Here is a 15,611-nt window from a genome sequence, read left to right on the forward strand (position 1 = left end):
TAAGGTAAAGTGCGAGTAAAGACTTTTTGGTCGCGAAAGTTTGCCCTTTAGAAAGCCTGGAGTACCAGCATTTCATTTCTTTCCTGGTGCTGTTTATCCCGTGCCATTTTCAGCGTCCTGTGTTCGAGTGTAAAAGTGGTCATTCATTCCTCGAGTCTTTGGCGCCCTCAGTGCAAACTCGAGTCATATTCGGTGTTGTATTGTTCCTTTAATGGCGTGTAATGTGTAAATCTCTCTTGCAGAGGGACCCATTCGCAGTGGACTCATCTTGGCCTGTGTTTTGCCTTTATTCAAGACTCCAGCCGAAGGATCTTCAGGCGTTGCAAGCCCTTTAACAATTTACTTATCCATTTTCCCTTCAAATGCTTGCTTTTGTAAATATAGTTCTTTAATTTAGCCCAAGTGTTTGCGTAACATTTCCTTATGAAGTAGAGCCTTCAGCTCCTAAATTCTCCCCTTTTTCTTATTTTTTTTTACGATTTCCCTTTACGCAAGTCAGAACTCCAAGGTAAATTAAAGAAAGTTACCTTTGCCGGCCTGTAGAATACCATAAACCCAGGAAATACGTAAAAAAAAAAAAAAAAAAAAAAAAAAATATATATATATATATATATATATATATATATATATATATATATATATATATATATATATATATATATATATATATATATATATATATATATATATATATATATATATATATATATATATATATATATATATATATATATATATATATATATATATATATATATTATAGTAACCCAGACGTCTCGCACAGAGCGCCGCCTCCCCCAACTAATTTACCCCTTTTTGTTTATTAAGAACCGCATGGCCGATCGTATTATCAACACTCCGATCTGTCCCCTTTTTTTTTTGGCCTGGAACAGATATTGAGATGACACAGATAACAGGGGCCAGGAAGATATTTCATGCCACTCCCTTAAGAAGATTAGCCCAACTAATCTTCTTAAATGGACTTTCTAAAGGCAAGTTAAGCTGCCAGAATTGTCTTACACCTGCAGGACCTGGGAAGAGCGCCCCCGCCCCAGAATCGCTGAACACCTGGCCGTGATTCAGCCTTGGACACGACTCATAGCCCTGGCCGCGTGCTTTATAAGGGAGAGGATCAGTAAGCAGCAGTTAGTTAGTTGTGAGAGCATAAGACATGCAGACGCAGTAAGAGTCCTCCACGCGGGCGTGCGGTAACACTGCTGAGAAGATTTTCTTTTCCCGTCCGACTCCCGACTCCAGACTGCAGTCATCCTCGAGGGCACCGCCATACGTGTGATCATCCCTTGTCCTTCTTCAGCCCTTTAGAAAGCCTGGAGTACCAGCATTTCATTTCTTCCCTGGTGCTGTTTATCCCGTGCCATGTTCAGCGTCCTGTGTTCGGGTGTAAAAGTGGTCATTCATTCCTCGAGTCTTTGGCGCCCTCAGGGCAAACTCGAGTCATATTCGGTGTTGTATTGTTCCTTTAATGGCGTGTAATGTGTAAATCTCTCTTGCAGAGGGACCCATTCGCAGTGGACTCATCTTGGCCTGTGCCTTGCCTTTATTCAAGACTCCAGCCGAAGGATCTTCAGGCGTTGCAAGCCCTTTATCAATTTACTTATCCATTTTCCCTTCAAATGCTTGCTTTTGTAAATATATTTCTTTAATTTGCCCAAGTGTTTACGTAACATTTCCTTATGAAGTAGAGCCTTCAGCTCATAAATTCTCCTTTTTCTTATTTTTTTACGATTTCCCTTTACGCAAGTCAGAACTCCAAGGAAAATTAAAGAAAGTTACCGTTGCCTGGCCTGTAGAATACCATAAACCCAGGGAAATACGTAAAAAAAAAAATAAATAAATAAATATATATATATATATATATATATATATATATATATATATATATATATATATATATATATATATATATATATATATATAATATATATATATATATAAATGCATGATCTTTTGTGTCCAGAGAGATTACGTGGCCTCATACCCGATTCTCAACACCATCTGGCAAAGGTAACGCTTCACAGGCACAACTCACATAAACTCTGGTGTTTCCTCGTAAAACTACCGAATTTATACCCTCTTTTGACTGTACTGTCGCCCTACATTCTTTCCCCGTAAGCGCAATATCTCGGAAGATTCTGATTTATCCTAACGTCTAAAGCAATATATTTAAACACATTTTCTTCATTTTTATTTTTTCTTAGAGTACAAAAACAAAAGATCATTAACTGTTAGATTTCTGTTCTCACAAAAAGTCGAAAGCTTAATGTCTAGTTCCTGCAGTTTCCTATCACTATGATCAATATGCACTTTATCATCTGTGAACATAAGCTCTTTCACACGCCAGTCAAGACCCATTTTCTTAATCCTTTAGGCCACACTTTTGAAACTTTTCTGTTAACAAGGCATATTTAATGCACATTTTAGTCAATTATCAATTTTTTTTTCACGACCACAATGCAACCCTCATTGATAATCACATCAATATTTGGTGTGTTTCCATTTTCATCTCCATTAATATATTCCTCTTTTTAAGATATAGTTTGTTTAGGCTTAGTCATAATAAAGTTATTTCCTTTTTCAGCATTTATGTTCAAAGAACCCTGATTGCAAACACTAATTGCAGGTACGAATCATGAAAACATATTCCGATATAATAAGAAAATCAATTTCAGTGACTTGGTATTAAGAAATTTCGTCGTACGCAAGAAAAATGAGACAAAAACTGAGAGATAATATATAAAATTCATATCTATAGAGTACTGGCACGGGCTCATCTAAATATGATTACTAGGGAAGTAATTATTCAAAACTGATGGTGGTAATTCCTAAGGTCTGCTGGTGTTGAAAATTTCATGGCCTTAGGGCTAATAGGCTTTCGCAAACAGACAATAAGTTCCTGAAAGACAAGATACTATTCTTTGTCTTCGTCATTTGAACAAAAACTTTGCAGCTTTATAAGTGCTGATAGATATGAATAATTTTATTCGTTATATTATAAGAATGATACCAGAGTTATACATATGGGCGTTGAAAAATACTAGAATTTTATTAGAACAAATGCTAAGAGCATATTAAAAGGTAGCTTAGGTAATTCTTTCCGTATTATTCGTTACTGAGTCTGTACCATAATGTAAGTAAAAGTAAAAAAAAAAAAAGAAAAAGAAAGAAGTGCATAAAGACATACAGCATGCCAAGGCGTCCGGATCGTCCTACATAATGAGAGCAGGCACTCACCAGGAACTAGGACTTACCTTCAGGAGTCTCAAAGCTTCTTACAGGAATATTTTCCGGAATAAATAAGGAACTTCGAGGAAATTTCATTTGCAGGATTATGTTTCTCTTATCTTTTGCTCTCTCTCTCTCTCTCTCTCTCTCTCTCTCTCTCTCTCTCTCTCTCTCTCTTTTGAAGATAGTGTATTTGCGTTTTATATGTATCTCTGTATCTATCTATCTATATATCTAGATATCTAGAGAAATAGATAGATAGATAGAAGGATAGGTAAAAACAGCCAGCATTTTCCCTTTTTCAAGCAATCTATCTGTCAATCTACCTATCTAAGTTGATAGATGGATAGATAGATAGACGGATAGATAGACAAATCAACGGGAGAACAGAAGTCTGTTGGGTTTCAACTAGTATCTTCCCCTTTTCAAGCAATAATGACTTGGCAGAACAGAATACCATAAATACAAAACGAGTTTCCGAATCACTCCCATTTAAAATGAACCGGTTTGGATGCGCTAGGTTCCTCCTGAAGTCTCGAGGGAAAGGAGCTTTTCCTGATCTTCATTTTTCGTTTTAAATAGGATCCTTCAAGATGTTGCCAGTCTTATGTGAAATTCATTTCGCAGGGGAAAGGTTCAAGCAGTAAGTCTTCTCAAATAAATCTACTTATGGAATCTTCTCCCTAAGAGGCATATACGTACATAAACGATTATTTTTACGTACCAGTTTGTTGTGGTAACAACAACTCAAGTCATTAGAAATTAAGGATTTAGATGTACATCTCGTATCGACTGTTGGCATTTGATTTTATCGTTTCTAAAGACTTTTCCCGTGAAACCATGACGCCCAGTAGTCACTGCAGACCTGATGCTATGTAGGTACATAAAAGCAAAAGAATTGTCTCCTGAAGGCTTTCACTAATCTTGCTGATACTATCCAGGAAGGGAATTTTTATTTTGTTGTTTTATGTGTCCGCAATAATAACTGATTCACTTTATAAACAGATTCCTTGGGACAATTTAAGTAATATAATTGCTTACGGATTATCTAAAACTCTGAACCCTTATTCTCATGGGAACAAATTCTCAGGGTACGTAAAAATATGTGGTAAGCAAGTTCAGCCTTAACTTAAATTTCATGATGATAAAACAAATGCACAAAGGAAGTAGGTTCTGTATACTGCGCATTTGTAAGTTATTATTACTCAGTTTGTTAGGAATTTTACTGTTGTATGTATCTTTTGGAATATCTGTCTGGGTATGAACTAAAGTTGGTTCTTTTTTAATCCCCTCCGTGTGACGTAGTTAGGTATTTGACGGAAGTCATTTGCTGGCTAATTACCTTAAAGTCTGAAGCCCAAATCTTGGGAACAATTCTCTAGGGTACGGAAAACGAATGTGCTTCCAGCCCAACCTTTCGGGAGATAATCAGGTAACCAAAGAAATAAACGCAGGATATCAAGAAGGTGAGCTTTCTGTTTACTTTAAACTTGTTTATATAATATCTCTGAAAACTAGAGATCTGATTAGTTATTTCAAACCGCTCTTTCCAGCAACGCGACGGGATATCAAAGGAGACAGATACTGACTAATAATTTTTCTTAATTCTGTGTCTTGACAATTGGGGAAAGAATTCTTTAAGGCATGTAAAAACAAGTTACCGATCCAACCTTTGCCGAAATGTTTAGACTATAGAAATGTGAGTACAATGTCAAGAAACTTTTTTACATGCTGATCTTGTAACTTGTTAGTATAGTCACTGAAATCCAACAAACTGGATTAAAAGACGTTATGTCAACCACATACCTCATCCCATCAGTTTGTAAATTAAATTGCATTTCCTCTTATACCACCGTGAGAGACACAAAGAAGCTAAAAAAAAAAAAATCCTGTACTTCGATACAATCAAGAGGAATAGTGAAACTTCCGCGACAGAAAATCTTGTTTGCTTTTGGTTTACAAATCCCCTCGGGTTGCAGGTCATAATGTCTACGGGAAAACAATGACTACACACATATGACTGATCATATTTTATCTTCTTTAACGTCCGAGGGGTCAAATACTGGCAGGTTTTACTTTGTTTTGTATTTAGGTCGTGCCGACAAGACTAAAAAATAAAAATTTATATATTTCAATTTAAAAATTCTTAAACATTTCTTGTCCTTTATTTAAAGTTTTGAAGAACTTTTTGGTACAATGTTATTTTCATTCTCACACATTTTGTTACCTAGATTTTGTTAATTGTTATCCCCTCAATCAACAACTCAGGATTTCAAGATTACACCTCCGCTTCTATATCTTACCATTCTTTTTATTTTATTTATATTTATTTTTCATAAAGAACAAATAATCACGCAGAACAATTTTTCAAAGCAATTGTCAAAATGATGTACAATGACTAAAGGTGGAAATTCAAGAAAGACTAAGTAAATATTAAATATATTGAAATAAATAACTAACAAACCAACAATTAGTCGCAGAGCTCAGAAAACTTAGTGTATTAGGCGTGGCAGATGGAAGTAGCGCAACATGATTATTAGACTACAACTTGGATTGTTTAGAATAAATGTTGAAGCTCAGTATTTGCTATGAAAATATTACTCCAAAAGTAGACAGTCTACACCCATCCTTTCGGTCACTGACATGACAAAGATAAATAGTAAAAGAAACTGTCAGAGAGACTAACCTTTAGTTATAAAAACGAAAGACGTGGTGTCCCATGAGAATTTTCAAGGTGAATCTTTGGGAAAGGGCTGTCAATCATTTTGAACACATGCTGAAGCTCACTGACTAGTTCTTTCCTTCTTCTGGCAAAAAATAGAATTTACCAAAAAATAGAATTCACCTGTTTTTATTTATTCCTTTTTTTTTGTCTCTCATAACCTTTCTTTATCTAAATGGTAAATTTATCTCTTTATTTCTAGCTAAGCTTCACATTCTTTACCACAGGCCTGTACTGCGCTGAAAAAGGGGAGTGCTCTACCTACCAGTTCCGTTGACTTTCACTTTTATTGTAAATGAATGGATTGATAAATTAGTTATTTCTATTTTCTCTTTTTGGCTGCATGATTTTACGTTTCATTGTTTTCTTATGTTTAAGGCTTATCGTTCTAGTACCACTAAAACCAGTCAAGTGTTTCAAGTAGGCCATCAAATCCGAGAACCTACGACTGCTTATTCATATCAGTTTTGGGTGTATGCTCATAACAGTAAAATCAAGAGAGCACTCATAATTTAAGCGCGTTCATGTATGTGTGTTTTTAAGAGAGAGAGAGAGAGAGAGAGAGAGAGAGAGAGAGAGAGAGAGAGAGAGAGAGAGAGAGAGAGAGACCTTACAGACCTTACAGTTCGTTCGGGTTGGCCCAGGTCCCTCAGTGTGAGGCACCTTTGATGTCTACCAGAGTATTGCTAATGCATCTTCCGGTATATTTTGCATCTTCCAATCTTGGATGGTCTGGGATGCAGCTTAGATATTTGTCGAGCTTATTCTTAAACACATCTACGCTCACTTCTGATATGTTCCTGAGATGAGCTGCTAATGCACTGAATAATCTCTGCATTATTGATGCTGGTGCGTAGTGGATTAAAGTCCTGTGTGCTTTCCTTAGTTTTCCTGGTATAGTTTTGGACACTATTAATTGCCTCTGCTTGATCTTTCTGATATTTTTAGCTCCATGATGTTTTCAGTAATTCCGTCTATCTGTTTCGAGACTATATAAATTTTAAGAATTGTAGTCTTTCCCAGTAGTCTAGGTCCTTAACTTCTTCTATTCTAGCTGTAAAGGACCTTTGTGCACTCTCTATTTGTGCATTACTCTTTTGGTAGCGTGGGTACCATATCATATTGCAATATTCAATGGGACTACGTACATACGTTTTATAAAGCATAATCATGTGTTCAGCTTTTCTTGTTTTGAAGTGCCGGAATAACATTCCCATCTTTGCTTTGCATTTTGCCAATAGTATTGCTGTTTGATCGTTGCATAGCATATTCCTATTCAGCATCACACCAAGATCTTTAACTGCTTCCTTATTTGTGATTGTCTTGTTATTAGGTCCCTTATATGCATATAGCATTCTTTCTTTATCACCATAGTTTACTGATTCAAATTTATCAGAGTTAAATACCATCCTATTTACCTCTGCCCATTCATATATTTTGTTTAGGTCTCTTTGCAGCGAGTTCCTATCTTCATCACAAGTAATTTCTCTACTTATTCTTGTGCCATCGGCGAAACTTCTCACTACCGAGTCCTTAACATTACTGTCTATGTCTGCAATCATAATAACAAACAGCAGTGCAGCTAACACCATACCTTGTGGCACGCCGGATATTACCCTAGCTTCATCCGATTTCTCATCGTTTGCAATCACTATCTGTTTTCTGTTATGCAAAAATTCTTTCATCCATCTTCCTACTTTGTCCACAATATTATGTTTTCTAATTTTTTTTGCTAATATATTATGGTCTACCTTGTCAAAAGCTTTTGCAGTCTAGGTAAACCACATCTGTATCTTTTTCCTTTATCATATTTTTATATATGTTTTCATAGTGGACTAACAGTTGGGTTTGTGTACTTTTTCCAGGCACAAAACCATGTTGCACTAAATTAAACAAACTATTTTTCATTAAATGTTTCATTATATTTTTCTTCATTACCCTTTCATACACTTTCATAATATGTGATGTTAGACTCGCAGGCCTATAATTACTTGCCTCTAGTCTTGATCCACTTTTGAAAATAGGGGTAGTATATGCTAATTTATGTTCATCATAAATCTTGCCTGTATCTACACTTTGTCTTAATAATATTGTGAGTGGCTTTGCGATTGAATGAACTACTTTCTTTAACAAAATAGCAGGGATGCGATCTGGCCTGGCTGCTGATCCATTTTTAATTTCATTAATAGCCTGCACAATATCGGCTTCATTAATATCTATGTCCAATAAATATTCACTATTTTCATCTCTTATTTCTGTATCACTATCTTCATTATCAATTCTAGGTGTAAATTATCTCTTATATCTTTCTGCTAATATGTTGCATATTTCCTTTTTTTCATTCGTTAATCGCCCTTCAATTCTTAGAGGGCCTATTTCTACTCTTATTTTATTCATTTTTTTTTGCATATGAGTAAAATATTTTGGGCTTTTGCTTGATATTTTTAGGGTCTTTTCTTCTAAGTCCCATTTTTCATTTCCTTTGATTGTATAATCATTTGTTCTGCATTTTCTATCTGACTTTTTAGTTCCATCACTTTCCATGCATTCTTTTCTTTTGCAAGACCTTTTTTCCACTTTCTGATTTTCTGGAAGAAGATCACTCTGTCTCTTGGTATGCGTGACTGATGTTTACTCTTCTCCGGTATATATTTTTCTACTATTTCCTCTAATATTTTACATAATATACCCGTATTTTCCTGTATATTATCACTTACAAATATGTTTTCCCAGTCTTTGTTTAATTCTTCATTTATTTCTGACAATTTTATATTCTTACTATAGGAATTGTATTTTCCATATCATTCCCATTTTTTCGTTTCTTGCTTATCTCTGTTTTCATGTGCTTTGGAACGGACTGTTAATTCTATGACATTATGGTCTGAAATACTCGTATTATACACTGTTATTTCTTTAACATGGTTCACCTCGTTCACAAATACTAGGTCTAAAATATTTTCATTTCTTGTTGGCCGGTGATTTATTTGCTGAATGTTATGTTCTAGTAGCATATCTAATAGCTTTTCAAATTGCCTCTTATCTTCTGCGCTACTATTACTCTCTATTTTATATGTATAAATACAACCACAGTCTCCTTTTTTTGGTCTTTCCATTCTACGAAAGGAAAGTTAAAGTCTCCGAATAGGAGTATAGTCCAGTCTTTGTGATTTCTACATATATCATCCAATTTGTCAATTATTATGTCAAACTCTTTAGTATTAGGGGGTCTGTATATTACGATGTTCACTAATTTTTCAGATTCAAATTCTACCGCTATTAATTCACATTCTGTGTTACTATATTTCTCATAGATTTTTCCTTGATTGACATCTCTCCCATATATCGCAGTTCTCCCTTGATTCCTATTTTTTATATCTGATCTATAAGTTTGGAAACTCTTTATCTGATCAGAGAGAGAGAGAGAGAGAGAGAGAGAGAGAATGACACTGTCCCTTGCCGCCAAACCCACTAATTTGTGTTATGTAAGCAGTTATATAAAAAAAGTATTTTGATTGCTCTTTGTATATTATTCTTTAAATTAGGTACAGGAACCTTTACTTGTGTAAGCTGTGGATACACATCATGTATTACTTGATGAGAACAGTGCTTTTTCAGTACCTGCAAAATCTCGTGAGCACTGAAAAAAAACGCTGTTCTCGTCAATCATTCTGTCCATACATGAAAAGTTAATAATCGTGATCTTTAATATATGACTTTCAGTAGAAATTGCCATAGTTATAAGATGTGTGAAGACTGAAACTTGAGTCTAGTAACTGGGCCCATCATGATACATAGCAATAGCTACATCACTTGACTTTTCCTATCTATGCTGAATATGTACCGGAACAAGCTAACACCGACAGACTTTGGAAAACGAAAAATTTTTCAATTTCTTCTTAAATAGCTTTGTCATTTTATCATTTTCAGAGCAGCAGAATATTTTCGAGGTGCCACCAGCCGACCCCATACTCTTATTCTAACTCTCGCAGGAGAATGTCATGAAAGTGGGTCAATCTGGGCTAATGCATCTGAAGAGTTCAGAGAAAAATTCGAAAGGAGACCTTACCAATTCCTAAAATGCCCATTTATATTCAAGTGGGGTGTCACATTGCTAAAAGAGTGCAAATTTTGGTCACATTTACATCATTAGGTGTTAGATATATTATGATGACACAGAAGGCATACTTACCTCTATATAAAAAGCTCCTTCAGTAACTTCCTTAAGACTAAGCGGAGAAATATCCGTATCCGGGAGAATAAGGGATCTTCATGTTCTCGAAATAACCAAAGTTATTAATAAAATTTGCACTGTTTTAACAATATGATGCTGTAAGGTGGTGTCCTTTGTCTGTGCCTGGATAAGCTGTTCCCATTTCAGGTTAGGGTCGCAATGCATCTGCCCCTGTGATGAGGAGGGCGGCGGCAGGTTCAGAAGCAGGTTTGCTGTGGGAGTGCCAGGCTGATTGTGCAGCCGTGGCACTTCTGCTAGGTTGAGACCATCAGGAAATGGTTTGTCAATGGGCAAAGGAATCTCCTCTTCGAGGTCTTCGGGGAACATTGCTGCCATGCATCTAAAGGGGACCAGGGTATTGCTCCATTGGACCAGATCCTGTCCCAAGAGAAAAGGATGCCCAGTTGTGAGGGATCAGACAACCCCGAAGATGTGTTCCCATTCTTGAGAGAGATTACCAGTAGTAACACGAAGGCAAGCTGTGTCCGCAGATTCTGAGGGGAAGTGGAGCTGTCTAGAGGGGCGACAGTTACAGCATCGAGGCCGATCACTTGGTAGGTTGTCCCGACCAGACAGCAGTTTGGGCTGCCTTGGTTGCGGGGTGCTTTGAGCAGTGCCTATAACTTGCAGACATGTGGTCCAGAGTACCACAGTCTTGACAAACCTCCTTGCTGTAGCCTGTTTGGGGCCCTGCCTTGTGAAAAGGAGCAGGCTTGTTATTCTTCATCCAATGACCATGGGTAGGTTTATGCTGAGAGTACCCGATTTTGGGTTTTGCAGGGTTCTTCAACTGGCTCATTGCTTTCAGCACTGGGGTGCCCTAATTTCCTACAGTGTTTACGCACACTGTCTTATTTGAAGGGTGTCCATTTTTGAGAGGTGGTTGAGAGTAGCTTGAGGAGGGCGCTGAAGGGTATATTTTACGCCTGAAAGAACTAAGATGAGGATGATGGTATCCCAGATGTCTGCCCATTGACAGCACTCAGCTACTGCCTTAGGGGCTTTGTCACATAGGTGTGTGGCTAGAGCAGGAGGGGCGTAGGCCAGGAAGTCCTCAAGCTGGAAGAGTTCAAGTATTTTGTCCACAGAAGCAGCTTTTATTGAGTCCAGCCATCGCTTCAGGGCCTTGGTTTTCTTGAATAGCCATTTGGACCAGGTTTGTTTGGCCTCCTTCAGTAGTTGTCACCAACGCTGTCTCCACCTGTTGGAAGTGATCTCAAAGGCTCGACAATGGCCTCACAGACTGCTATAAGGTTTCCTTGGTCAGCTGGAGCTAGAACTTTAAAAGAAACGGCACCCTTCCCTTCAAGATGTTTCCCCAGAATCAGGGATACTTTGGCTAGGGAGGGCGTGTAAATTGCCAGGATCTTCTCGACATGGTCGAGCCAGGCTTCAGGCTCAGCCTCGTCCCATTTTCTGATGAGGGTGCTGACACACTACTGAGAGTCATGTGGAGGGAGGGGGTGACTGGGTTGCAACTTCCTTGATCTGCAAGGGCAAGTTGATGTTGCCTTTCCTTCTCCTTCACCTGTCTATCTTTCTCCTTCTCTTGTCTCCCTGCTTCTTCCTTTCTCTCCTAGGCCAGTATTTCTTTCTTCTTCTGTCTCTCTGCCTCTTTCTCATGCCTTTCTTTCTCCTTCTCCTGTCTATCTTTCTCCTTCTCCTGTCTCTGTGCTTCTTCCTTTTTCTCCTTGGCCAGGCTTTCTTCTCCCCCTCCTGTCTTTTTGCCTCTTCCTTCTTCTGTCTCTCTGCTTTGGCTGTCTACTCTCTTTGACCCACTTAGTCAGGGCATGACATGGCATTTCCAGTTTCTTTCCAAGGTCCAAGTAGAGCTTGTGGTCCTCATTTAGGGAGGTTCTAGTTGATTGAGCCATCTTGTATGGATGCTTTGTGGGGCGTGGCCTTTGGCTATGGCCATGGGAAGGTAGGAAGTGGGGTAGGTGTCAGTGGTGATACCACGAATAAGTGGGAGTGATCCTTCGGAGAAGGTGGCACTGGCACTCAATCAGAGGTTGCTCTGAAGACTTAAGCGATGTCAGGGTGTTTAGTAAGACTCAAGTTGCTCAGGTTGAGTGATTCAGGATGTCTCGAAAGACACAAGTTGTCCATAATGAACGGTTCAGGGTGTCTCGTAGGACCCAGGTTGTTTGTAGGAACAATTCAAGGAGTCTTGTAGAACTCAGTTGCTTGGGTTGAATGACTCAAGGGGGGTCTCAAAAGTCTCAACTTGTTAAAACTGAAGACTTGAGGGTGTCTCGGAAGACTCAAGGGTATTCGTGATGAATGGCTGAAAGTGTCTTCAAAGATGAAAGGGTGTTCGTGATGAACGATTCAGGGCGACTTGAAAGACGTAAGATGGTTTGTGATGAACAATTCAGGGTGTCTCCAAGGGCATTGGGAAGTTCATGATGAACGATTCAGGGTGACTCGAAAGGACGCGGAGGGTCTTCGTGTTGAACGATTCAGGAATGGCTCAAGAGATGATGGGGTGTCCGTGATGAACGATTCGGTGTGTCTGGAATTACGTAAGGATGTTCGTGATGAAAGACTCAGGGTGTCTCAAAAGATGTAAGGGTGTTCATGATGAATGATTCAGCGTGTCTCGAAAGATGTAAGGGTGTTCGTGGTGAACAATTCAGGTGTCTCAAAAGACGTAAGGTTGTTCGTGAAGGGTTTTCCTTTGGTACAGGTTCTGAAGGACGGAAGGGTGATCGTGATGAATGATTCAGGGTGTTTCGAAAGACGTAAGGTTGTTCGCAAGGAATGATTCAGTTCATCTCAAAAGACATAAGGGTGTTCGTGATGAACAGTATAGGAGTCTTGAATGACGTAAGATTGTCTCAGAAGACTCAATTTGTATTTGATAGGAATGATTTGGGTTGTCTCGTAAGACTCAGTTGTATTCATTAGGAACGATGTAGGTTGTCTTGTAAGACTCAGATGTACTCATTAGGAATGATGTAGGTTGTCTCATAAGACTAAGATTTCTTCATTATGCACGATTCAGGGGTTCAGAACAATAACCAAAGTAAGTCCAAAAAAAGAATTTTGATTTGCTGGGTGGGGGGAGCTGATGCAGTGGAGGGGCTTATGCATGAATTGTACAATCGTCTTGTTCAAAAGTTAAGGAACTTTAGTTCGTTCAAAGGGAAATGAATGCATAGAGTGATGAGGAAAAATAAGCCTACTTTAATACATAGGATTTGTGGTGACAGGGCATAACAGTACTTAAATTTACCATGCACGAGGCAGGATTAGGCTGCCTAAGGATCACATGCATGAGAAAGAAAAGAAATTACTAGACCTAGGGTTCGCAAATAACCTGTTACCCATGTCTTACTCTGCCCTCGTGGGTCTCGTGGTCAGAGTTGACAAAGACTAAGAGCATGTGGTGTTTGTTATGACAGGCTGCGGGTCACATGTTTGCAGTTGTCTGGGCTAAATCTGGGATTCTTTCTCCTGTCTGAGAGGCTTCTAGCACTTAGAAATGAAATGACGTGCATTTTACTGACTTATGATCTGTTACAAATGAATGGAAAAGGGGCACCTTTTACTCGCTGCGAGTTCATTAATTTAAATTCTGAATTTCTAATGGACGTTACCTTTATGGGCAAATATTCTGGGAGTTTCGCCTGTTGGTTTGAAAATCACTTTTTTAATCTAAAGTTGAAGTGAGAAATTAGAGATATCCTCCTGAATCCTAACGCTTCCTATCATTCATGAGCGAGAGAGAGAAAAATGCAATCCGCCAGATGAAAATTGTTGGACAGGCCTTTACCTGCGGTCCAGTAAATGTGCCTATCTAAATTTCTGAAATGACAAATTGTCCAGACAACATGGGGAAGGAAATGTATGCACTATTTCCTGTTTTATCACTTAAATATTCACATCACTTGCCTAGCTACCTATCAGTTAAGACATGCAGGGCTATCATGCATTAGCAACAAAGCTCATGGATTAGTTAATGCTCATTCTTTTCTATGACTAATTTTGCATGCACGCAGTCTAACAAATTCCTAACACTGATTTTACAGTCATGCTTTTATTCAGACCTAGTATAAAAGTAAAAAATAACAAAATTTTTACATAACCCATGGAACTGGCTTGTTGTGTGCTTATTTACAGGGTTTACGTTAAAAGGTTTGTTTCATAGTCTTGCAACCAACTTTTGGCAATGCTGTTCACTGATAGTGCAATTGCAGGGTTTCTTGCAATGATGCAACTGCAAGATTCTGAGCATCAGTCACCACTGATATGGTTTTGATGTGGACCAGAGGTCAACTTGGCTGATTCAAGGCGTCAGAGTGATTCTAGCTGAGATTTATGGAAACTTACCATGTAGGAAGGGGTAGTGACATTTTGCTGTCATTCTGGGTCTGTTTGTTTTGCTGTTTGTTTATTAGAGACCTCCTTTTCTCTGCCGCCGTGAGTGTGTGTGTGTGTTGTGTGTGTGTGTATGTGTGTGTGCGTTTCTTTAGGTGCTTTCCCTAATGTGGCGGTGCTAAGAAGGTCTTGGATTAAATTTTTGCTCTATGAAAAAATTATGAGATTCATGAAACCTTCAATCTTTATTGAAACCCGCAAATTCAGAGATATTGGTTATAGTTCCATCAATGTAATCGCGTATGCCAGGATTTGGTAAAAGGAAGTCACATAGGGCATCTCAATTTTTTTTTTTATCTTAGCTTAGTAAACCATGAGATTCAATTTCTTTTATCTTTGTAAATCCATGAGATTCAAAGCAGCGTTACTAAAAATTAAATTTACCAATTGTTTCGATAGACTTGTAAAAACGCTTGTGTGAATCGTTACTAATTTCACCCTAGATGTAGCGTTAGTTAATGATATTAATCATTATTATTACAATTAATATCTGGTATATTACTATTTCTTTCAACGAGACTTAAGGTCAGTTGATTCGAGAACTAGTTTACACTAATTTACAGAATTCCATCCTTTTTCTTCATTCAGTTTTGGGTTCCATGTATTCAACTGAACTCTTTTCGATGCTATAGTTAACCTAGTATTGTAAAGACCATGTTTTTATTGTAATTTTCACGCCTTCAGACTCAGGTTCTTTGCAGCGTCCCTTCGGCCCCAGCTGCAACCCTCTCACTCACTTCAATGTACCTCGTTCATATTCTCTTTCTTCCATCATGCTTTCCTTAACCCTCTCTCTAACAACTGTCACCGCTGAATGACCTCATCAGGTCTCAGCGCTTGGCCTGTGGGCCTAAATTTATATTCCATTCCATTATATTTATGAATTCTCGTTATTTTTATCTTTTTCTTCGATTCAGGTCTGCAGATCAAAAAGAATGTCGAATATGGACATCTAAAATCTTTACCTTTCACCAAAGCATAAATAAATGCTGTGATTGTAAATAATGTCAACCTGACCGAGGCCGTGAAAGA

The sequence above is a fragment of the Macrobrachium rosenbergii genome, chromosome 24 (assembly GCF_040412425.1).
Source record: "Macrobrachium rosenbergii isolate ZJJX-2024 chromosome 24, ASM4041242v1, whole genome shotgun sequence".
Taxonomy (NCBI): domain Eukaryota; kingdom Metazoa; phylum Arthropoda; class Malacostraca; order Decapoda; family Palaemonidae; genus Macrobrachium; species Macrobrachium rosenbergii.